Source organism: Peromyscus californicus, unplaced genomic scaffold (assembly GCF_007827085.1).
Source record: "Peromyscus californicus insignis strain IS unplaced genomic scaffold, ASM782708v3 Scaffold_19__1_contigs__length_69161282, whole genome shotgun sequence".
Taxonomy (NCBI): domain Eukaryota; kingdom Metazoa; phylum Chordata; class Mammalia; order Rodentia; family Cricetidae; genus Peromyscus; species Peromyscus californicus.
Window position 1 is genome coordinate 44,803,383 of NW_026294491.1, and position 10,810 is coordinate 44,814,192.

A 10,810-nucleotide genomic window follows, 5' to 3' on the forward strand; every position below is an offset into this window, starting at 1 on the left:
ATTCAGATGAAATCAGCAGGCTACATGCCTCTCAAAGCCCAGACTCAGAAAGGAGCTGGAAGGCACATCACATCAGAACTGCTTTTCTGTCTTCTGTATACGGTCTGCAGTGCCCCTTCCTAGACAGAGCCCAAACCCACTCCAGTGGTCTTGGCTTTGAAACAGTTAAGTAGAAACCAAAAAGGAAGACCAGTTCACTTGGGAGTTTTACTGAAGGAGACAAAAAAGGGCATCCAGCTCAGCAATTGGTCCTGTAGCCTCTTAAGTGGAGTCCCCAGAGAAGGCAATCAGAGGAGTTGAAGAATTGGGATTTAATGTGGTGATATTCTTATCCCATCTCTCATTTGTTTTACCCTACCCAGGATCATCCTGGAGACCTGAAATCTCCATGGTGACAAAAGTTCCACGGCAGGATTCTGAACCACCCGACCTCCCACCAAAGGTTTCTGCTGAACCAACAACAGTAGACACTTTGAGATCTCTTATGGCAAGAGTACATCCCAGTGACACTTGAGGTAGAGTCTCTTTCCCCTGTGGGAGGTTGTTCTAGGGACTTGGAGTCTGAAATAAGTTGTCACTACTGAATCAACCAGGGTTCTACTGGAAGTTGGAGACAGAAGCTTTTCCTCCCTTGACCATCCCAAAGAAAGGCTGCTATTCTGCTATTCCCTGACAAGCTGTGCTGATGACTCTAGGCAGTTGCCTGAGGGAGAAGAGCATCCTGCAACTATGAATGTTTCCGGATTTCTTGGATGGATGGCCAGTCTCATAGCGTCACAGTCAGGCACCATCTAATGACATTCTGAAGAGACTCTTTGATTAAAGAACACTTGGAAATCAATGATCTCTTTTCATGCTCAAATGGAACATCTCTGCAGACCATAGCATAAAGTAGAATCTCCAAGGACCATACTGCTGTTGTCCTGCCATGGTAGCAAGGTAGCAGATCTTCTCTGGAGGACTGTACACTTGAGTTCCATTGAAGTCTGTGTAGACCAGGTCCTTGAACACCATCCCCATTCAAAGTCAATGAGTTTGAGCTCTCAGTGGTTACAATCAATTTTTAAAAGAAAGGAAAATGGGATTATGAAAAAGTTAATCAATTTAAAGTGAATTTATTTTATTGGGTCTTAATACCTGATATATAAAGGAAAAATCTGAACTCAGAGATAGATCCGTGAAGCTGTATGAAAACAAAGACTGAAATCAGCATGATGAGAAAGAAGCCAGTGAAGACCAAAGACTGTGCCTGAAGCAATGCAGAGCACTGTCACAGAGGGGGCAAGAACACAGCAACAGTCTTCAGAAAGATGTCGGAGTGCCTGATTAAATGTCTCTCTTTCCTTCTTCCTTTTAACCCAAGCTTCAGTGAATTCAGAAATTATATTTAATCATTCAAAACAGTTATTTTAAATTAACTTCCACTTACCACTTTCTAACATAAAACCAATCTGCATATATCTAGGAGACAGAGTATACAAGACAATATTGTTTATCTTCTTCCTCCTTTCTACAGTAAGTATTGAAATTAAATATGAACCAGTAAAGGTAAGGCTTATTTACAAAGTTGCAATTGGCCTTGAATTGTCTTCAGTCAAAGAAACTATTTTTGTGTTTGATGTACTTTATTATGATACTGAAACCATAAGAGGTTCTAACCTTTCCACCGAGGAAAGGATAATTATTTCATCATTTACATCATCACTATAAATACACCAGTGTTTAGTAGAGCTTTTGCTTTGGGGCTTAAAACACAACTACATGATGTGTTGAATTTCTGTTGAGAATGGTGCTCTTATTTTCATGAGTTTATTATGATAAAAAATGTGTCACTCCTCTCTTGCATCATCCCATGTTCTTCTCTTATGATGTATGATTACACAATTAACTGCAGTCTAGCAAGATGAGTTCATTTATGGTTATCAATACTGAGGGTATAAATGCCTTCTGTTCCTTGATTTCTACATCATCCTCAATATTTGTGTAAAGTTCTACTACTTAACAAAATATATTTTATGTTTTTAGTGTTTTACCTGGTCACCTTATTCTGGACATACTAACCTTCAGCTTTATCTTGCATATGGCTTAATCTTGTGTGTTATTCTCATATTTTTTCTATACTATTTATTGGATATGATGCTTCAAGAGCCTTGTGTTTATTCTATAAAATTTTTCTTACATATGATCTAATTCATAGGTGAAACCATCTAGAACTTTTTAAAAATGGCCTTTTGAGTTTCACATTTTCATAATATCTATTTGATCATTTTTAATTTTTTTATCCTTTGATTTAATTTCTCATTAATACCCTATGAAGTCTTTTTCATTCAAATATTTTATTGAGTTATTTGTATTTGAATTAGTTAGTAGGCATTTCAACTGCACCAATAACTTTAAAGTTCACTAGTGGGGATTTGTAAATATCGGAAACAGCCATGTTACCTTGTTTATTCATAATTTTGTATTTTTATAATGACATTTGTACATTTGCTATCATATATCTCTCTTCCATTATTGTGACTGTATTAGGAATACTTTTTCAGAGGTAGTGACCCTGGCATGTGAGCTTACTTTATATTAATTCCATTCTAATGGTTGTGCAGTATTTTTCCTGTAGTTTCTTGGGTTGTGGTCCGTCAGGGTTGACCCTGCCTTCTGTGCTGAAAACCGGGGGAGAAGTTTGATCTTTCTTTGAGAGGTTCTTTCTATACAGGACACCCTTTAGTATCACCAGCCTGATAGTTCTAGCAATTTTGTTGAGAACAGAGTATGTGACTCTGTGCTTGTTCCTCTGGACTTGTCAGCACTCTGCTTTGTGAAAGAGCATGCCATGCTGAACAAAATCTGACAAAATTCAGCTGCTATTTATAATTACAAGCCCTGAAGAAACTGTTGATGATAGGATCATGGATCAAATAATATATAAAGACTAAATACAATAGACCTACATACAGCATGATTCTGAATTGGAAAAATACTAGAAAATATCTTGTAAAATCAGGGGTGACCTAAAGCACCAGTATTATTTATTATAGGGTTGTCATCCTTAGGGTTTCTGTTGCTTTGATAAAACATCATGACTAAAAAATTAGCTTGGGGAAGAAAGGATTATTCCTGCTTATACTTCTCAGGTCACACTCCATTGCTGAAGTTAGTCAATGCAGGAACCTGGAGGCATGAACAGAAGCAAAAGCCATGGAGAAATGCTGCTTATGCACTTGCATTCCCATGGCTTGCTCAGCTGATTTTGCATATATCTTTGGACCATCTGCTCAGGGTTAGCCCCATCTACAATAGACTGGACCATCCCACTACAATACTAATGAAGAAAATACACTGCAGACATTTCTGTGGGGGGGGGGGAGTGTGGAAATTTTATGGAGATAATTTCTTAGTGAGGTTTTCATTCCCCAAGTAACTCAAACTTTTGTCAAATTGACAATAAATTAGCCAGGGCAAGAGCATGCTGTCATCATCAGAGCAATTGGGCAAGAAAAATAAATCAAGTAGATTATGTTTAGGAATGGAATTCTGATTATTCTTTGTATGCATCAACATTCTTTAGAAGAAGAAAAGAGATAGAACATGTTTACATGGGATTTATTACATTGACTTACACAATACAGTCTAGATCGTTCAATAAATTCCCTTCTCCCATCTCCTTTTTTATATTGGTTGGCACATGAAGTTTCCACACATATTGAGGTTTGGTCTTCTTACTTCAAATAAAGTGATCCAGAAAATTCCTGATAAACATTCCTAGCAGCTTGCCTTTTGATTTATGATGGATCTAGTCATAATACAATCAAGACTTATTATCACGTCTAAATTAGTAAATAATATAGCCCAGTATTAAAAAGCCCTGGGGACTCTCCCTCAAAGTATTTAGATCATATAAACCACTTTGAACAAAGAAGCAGTATACAAAATCAACATAGAAAACAAGTGGTGCTTCTCTAAATCAATAATGGACATGGTTTGAAAGATATCAGGAAAGCAATCTCATTTACAATAGCTCCAGAAATTATCTAACAATGTACATAGCAAGAGGTAAAATATCTCTTCAGTAAAATCCAAAGATAGATTCTGCAGATAGAAACTGAAGAAAGTTCTAGATAATAGTAAGAAATCATGGATTCATAGATTAGCAGAACATTGTTAAAATGGAAATATCATGAAAAATGATCCATAGGCTCAAGGAAGTTTGTAAAAAATTACCAAACAATGTTATTCACAGGACCAGAAAAAATAAAACAACTAAATAATTGTGTGAAAGAATAAAAGTTTATAAAATTCGTAAATAACTAACAATATCAAGACTTGGAGTATTACAATACTCAATTTCAAAATATGCTATTGAGCAAAATTTAAAAAAAAACCACAACAGTACACTAGCATAAAATAAACCAGACAGAACAGTGGAATATAGTAGAAGAATCAGAAATCAAACCACTTAGTTATAACTACCTCATTCTTGACAAATATGCCACAAACATATGCTGGACATGTAACAGCCTCTTTACCACAAGAAGTGCCAGGAAAACCAGACTCTTTTTTTTTTGGCAATTTCATGTAAATTACTTTTATTTATGAAATTATATGTATAAATACATATGAAATATATATATATATTAGGGAGTTTCTACTGTATTAGATTACCATACTACCCCTCAAATGCCCCTTAGTTTTAGCTGTCTCTCCCCATATTCACTCCCTCAACTCCTCTCCAATTACTCTCATCACTTGGACCTCCCATTCCAGCCCCCCATCCATCCATAATTATCTACTATATTTCCCTTTCCTAATGAGATCAATCTGTTCCTTCTAGTCCCTTACTCTATACCTACCCTCTGTAGCTCCATGGAATGTAGCTTGGTTATCACTGACTTAACAGCTAATGTCCATGTATAAACGAATACATACAATATTTGGCTTTCTGGATCCAGGATACCACACTCAGTGATGATTTTTTTTCTAGTTCCATCCATTTGCCCGCAAATTTCATATCATATTTTTTAACAACTGAGTAATACTCCATTATGTAAATGTACCACAGTTTCTTTATCCAATCATCTGTTGAGGGACATCTGGGTTGTTTCCAATTTCTGACTATTATAACTTGAGCAGCAATGAAGATGGTGTCTCTGTGCTAGGATGAAGCATCTTTGGGTATATGCCTAGTAGTGGTATAGTTGGATCTTGAGGCAGATCCATTGCCATCTTCCCGAGGAGCTGCCACACTGATTTCCATAGTGGCTGTACAAGTTTGCACTCCCACCAGCAATGGATGAGTCTTCCTCTTACTTCACATCTTGACCAGCATGAGCTGTCACTTGTTTTGTTGATCTTTTTTTTTTTTTTGACTTTTTTTTTTATTTTGCAATACAATTCAGTTCTACATATCAGCCACGGATTCCCTTGTTCTCCCCCCTCCCGTCCCCCTCACCTTCCCCCCAGCCCCCCCCCCATTCCCATCTCCTCCAAGGCAAAGCCTTCCCCACAGAGTGAGAGCAACCTGGTAGACTCAGTCCAGGTAGGTCCAGTCCCCTCCTCCCAGGCCGAGCCAAGCAATCCTGCATAGGCCCCAGGTTTCAAACAGCCAACTCATGCAATGAGCACAGGACCTGGTCCCACTGCCTGGATGCCTCCCAAACAGATCAAGCCAATCAACTGTCTCACCCATTCAGAGGGCCTGATCCAGTTGGGGACCCCTCAGCCATTGGTTCATAGTTCATGTGTTTCCATTCATTTGGCTATTTGTCCCTGTGCTTTATCCAACCTTGGTCTCAACAATTCTCGCTCATATAAACCCTCCTCATTCTCGATAATTGGACTCCCAGAGATCCACCCAGGGCCTAGACATGGATCTCTGCATCCAGATCCCTCAGTAGTTGGATGAGGTTTCTAGCACAACAATTAGGGTGTTTGGCCATCCCATCACCAGAGTAGGTCAGTTCGGGCTGTCTCTCGACCACTGCCAGCAGTCTGTTGTGTGGGTATCTTTGTGGATTTCTGTGGGCCTCTCTAGCACTTTGCTTCTTCCTATTCTCATGTGGTCTTCATTTACCATGGTCTCCTATTCCTTGTTCTCCCTCTCTGTTGTTGATCCAGCTGGGATCTCCCGCTCCCCCAAGCTCTCTTTCCCTCGACCCTCGCCTTTCACTACCCCCACTCATGTCCAGGCTGTTCATGTAGATCTCATTCCATTTCTCTGTCATTGGGCGATCCCTGTGTCTTTCCTGGCGTCCTGGGAAAACCAGACTCTTATATGTAGAAGAATGAAACTAAATTGCTATGTCTCATCCTGTCCAAAAATAAATTCTCAATCGACCAAAGACCTTTGAAACTCGCTGGAAACCTTAAAGTCTCCAAGATATAGATACGGATAAGGAAGTTCAGAAAAGGACTCCAGCAGCATAGGAATTAACAGCACAAGTCACAAACAAAAGGTGGAAATCTCAGCTCCCAACTCCTCTGACATATGTGTAATATAAGGAGAACCAAAACTATTGAAGAACAGGCTGGAGAATGGCTCACAAAGTGCTTGCTGCACAAGTTAGAGGACCTGATCCCAGCATTCATGTGACAATGAACTATATGTACCAGTCATCACAGCACTGGACAGGTGGGGAGAGAAGAATCCTCGGGGCTTGCTAGCTGAATTGTTAAGTTTCAGATTTAGTGTGAGAACCCTTTTAAATAAAATGACAGGTGAAGATGGCCCATAAAGATCTTTGATAACCACATACATGAACATGTGAACCCATAAACACATATGTTAAAAACACAAGAATTAAACACAAAATTAATCAAGCTAACCAGTGAAAATGTTTATAAAAAGTATGTATTTATAACAATGATGTGAAAAGAACCTAATATTCTATCCATCAGAAAAATGTAAATCAATAGTACACTGTTGTTTTTTCTAGTTCCATTCAGCATGGCTATCACCAAGAACATAAAAAAAAATGACAAATTCTGTCAAGGATGTGGTAGAGAAAAGAATCTGTTTATGGCACTATTAAGTAGGTGAATTGGTATAGATGTGATAGGTATAATAATGCAACTTGTTCAGAAAATTACCAATAGAAATATTCTAAGATACAACTCTATCATTCCTAAGTATTTCCCAAAAAGGAATGACAGTCACTGTACAAAAAACAGTGCCAGAATACACATGTTAGCAATGTATTATCCACAGTGGCCAAGTCATCAGATAAGCTTCGGTGTCTGTTTACTGCTAAATGATTGAATAAAATGGGTTATGTGTATATAATGGAGTTAGAGTTAGACATAAAGTAGAATAAGCATATATCATTTGTCAGAAAATTGGCAGAAATAGAAATCATCATGTTAATGGAAATAAACTAGAATCAGACAGAAGAGTATCACATTTACTCTCATATGTGAAATCCAGGGAAAAAAATCAGTGGCCTAGAATTCGAAATGAAAAAATTGGAAAAGAGGAAGCAGACCAACCAAGTAGCCCAGTCAGGGAAGGAGTAGGAGGGATATGAAGACAGGGACAGGATCAAGGTACAGGGCAGGCAGCTAAGAAACATTGTGGTAGAATCCATTTATGTAAAAATAATATGCAATAATGAATAAAGCCAAAGGAAAGGGAGCATGCTGGTGTCTGTCATCCTTGAAAACTGAGTGGTGGTCACTAGCAAAATATTCAAATTTTATTAAAAGACTAGATCTTGCTTCATGGTTATCTGAACCCACAAGTTTGGAATCCTGTTGGCCTCCTCAGATTCAGTACTTTCTAGTCTGTGATTTCTGCACATGTTACTGAATATATCTAAGCCTTAATCCCTTATGGATCAAATATGCATAATTAAAATGTCTCTGGAGATTCACTCTAGCATAAACACACATTTGTTACATAGTCTCATTATTTCCTTGTGTAGGTACAATGAAAGATTTCCAAGGGATGATTTGCTAAATGCTGTCCAAATCTTGAATGTAAAGATAATTTGATACTGTAATTTGTAGATATAATTTGATCTAGCAATTTCACTCCTGGGAAATAATTCTTAAAATACTTACATATTTGTATGCAGAAAATCAGATATTAATTCCCAAAATATACGCTTATCATGACAAAACTCAAAAATTACCTGTGTCCATAATAAACTATGTTGAATATATCTAAAAAACAGTGAAAGATGTATGTAATCACTTATAGTTTTACTGGACTTTACATTTTTTTAAAGGAACTTCTTCCACTTTCAAAAACTAGGTTTTGTGCTATGGATTGTTGCTGACTGAGGTAATATTTTATTATGAATTGTTTCTTATCTTTACTCTTAGTGTTTGTATATGTGATTTAAACACAAATTGTTGAAATAAAAACAGAAATAAATGTAAAAAACACAAGAGTTTTCATAATTTTCACTCAGCAATCAAAGTACATATAAATCAGCATATATTTTTTCAAAAAAAATTTTTTTAATCAGCTTGTGTGTTGTGCCTGTACGTCTGTGAATCCCTCATGTGATTGATGCTTGAAAAAGTTGCAAGAGGGCATTGGGTGCCCTGGAACTGAAGTTGAGGAAGATTGTGAGTCATCATGTAGCTGCTGAGAATCAAAGCACGGTGCTCTGCAAGAGCAGCCAGAATGCTTACCCATGGAGCTATCTCTCCAGCTCCACCATACAGTTTTATGCTCATGAGTTTTATACCTTTTCAGCGATACATTAAAAATTTAAGGCCAGGCAGTGGTGGCACACGCCTTTAATCCCAGCACTTGGGAGGCAGAGCCAGGCGGATCTCTGTGAGTTCGAGGCCAGCCTGGTCTACAGAGTGAGATCCAGGATAGGCACCAAAACTGCACAGAGAAACCCTGTCTCGAAAAATAAAACAAAACAACAAAAAATTTAAACCATATTCTTATAAGAATGTGTGGCATTCCACTGCATGTATTTCATAATTCTGGGCATTAGTACAAATTCTTATAAAACGTATTAAGAAAAAGCAAATCAAAGTTAATGCCATCAGGGAGTTAACCTTCAAGTTATCTGAATGTCTACTTCTTAGAATCCATAAGAAATTCAGGCCAAACGTCAACACGAATGTCAATTTCACCGGCAGAGAAGGCGCCAGATGCTGTTGGCTAAACGTGCTCCAGAGTGCGGCATCTGGGGCCAATAACTGCCATACCGAGCCCCATCTGCAGCTAAAGCTGTTGACTCTGCTTTGGGGGAAGAAAAATCAGAAATAAAGAAGGCAGTTAAATTCTGAATCGTGCCAGGAATAGCAGAAGGCAGGTTGCAGTCAGCATTCAAATTATGTCCCGAGCCCAATTTGCGTTTTAATGTCTTGAAACTGGGTAAACACTAAACTGTGCTAACTCCAGTTGTTTAGAAAGATGAACACTTGTAGGTAGTTCAGGATCTTAGGACACACAGATCAACTGAACAGATCAACTTTTGCTTCTCAATTTAAAAACATACACAATGAATGAAATTTAATTGTCCTTGACCTAATGTTTTGTATGATAACAATTTGATTTTTTTCAACTAAAACAAAATTCAAGAATCTACTTTGAATTTGCAATAGTTTTTCTTTACACTAACTCTTCACAAAATTAGATGTAATACTTAGTTTATCCTCAGTTATACTTTTAAATATTTGCTCAGCAGAAATTTGTGCAAAAGTTATATAGAATCCTGAAAGTTAATTAAATATATATTTCCCTTAGTTGGAAAGAGATATGCAATGTTTTTAAGGAGGTTTTCATTTTCTATACATATATTTGTATAAAATGTAATGAGTTGACAGCTGTATTATTAAAAAGATTTGTTTATTCCATTTTAGTCTATCAATACATATGTAATATTAAGAAATAGTTAAATAATATGAACAATAAAAGGAAGTGATTGTAGAATGCAATATGTACCAAAAACTGAATTAAACACTCAAGTATGAAATATATTTCTATTATAACCCCATTTATTGTAACTACTATTTTAGAGACTTTTTAATTTATTTTCATTTTATCTGTATGGATGTTTTGCCTCCACATATTTCTGTGGATCACCTGCATGTCTGGTGTCTGTAGAGGCCAGAAGACGATGTTGGATTTCCTGCAACTGGATTACAAATATTTGTAAGCTGTGGTGGATTCTGTGACTAAAACATGGATCTTCTGGAATCATCATCAATACTCCTAACTGCTGAGCACTCTTTTTTTTTTATCACTAATGCTATTATGATTAATTAAATTTCTTATATGAGAATATTGGAATCCTGTAAGTGTAAGGTATACTTTCCCACCTCAGTTCATACCAACCATAGTGACTACCCAGACACTAACTGTACAGCCCATTTCCCATTCTTCACTCTCTCTCTTTCCTTCTCTCTCTCACATACTATAAAATTCCACTTTATCATTATTTCTATTAAAGAATTGAAAGGGTATCTATGAACTGTGATTTTCCATAAAGAAAGAAGAACACTTTTGAGCTCTCCTTAAGCTTGTATGTTGTACACAAGTAAGTGCTTTCTATGAATGATTAAAAACATCAAGAGTGGTCCCTTTGACAAGCCTCATGTCCCATGCCTATATTGTGAATAGGGAACAGTCAGCCAGACTTCCACTTTACTGGCAATTGGCCAGTAACTGACTATCAGCAATATACATTAGCTTAACACATTGCTGCTCTTCTTGACACTTTGTAATTACTCTCAGTAAGCCCAGAAAATGCTGGTAGCTATGGCAGAAGACATATTCATGGTACAACTACTTCAGACATCACTAGGGAACTGTACAGCATGCTAAGTAAATAAAAATGATTATGTCTAT

At 37.1% G+C, this 10,810-nt stretch overlaps 1 pseudogene; it reads right to left on the reverse strand.

Moving 5' to 3' along the window:
* Positions 1-577: 577 nt before the first annotated feature.
* Positions 578-883, reverse strand: LOC128113925 (serine/threonine-protein kinase pim-1-like; annotated as a pseudogene).
* Between the last annotated feature and the right edge of the window lie 9,927 nt (positions 884-10,810).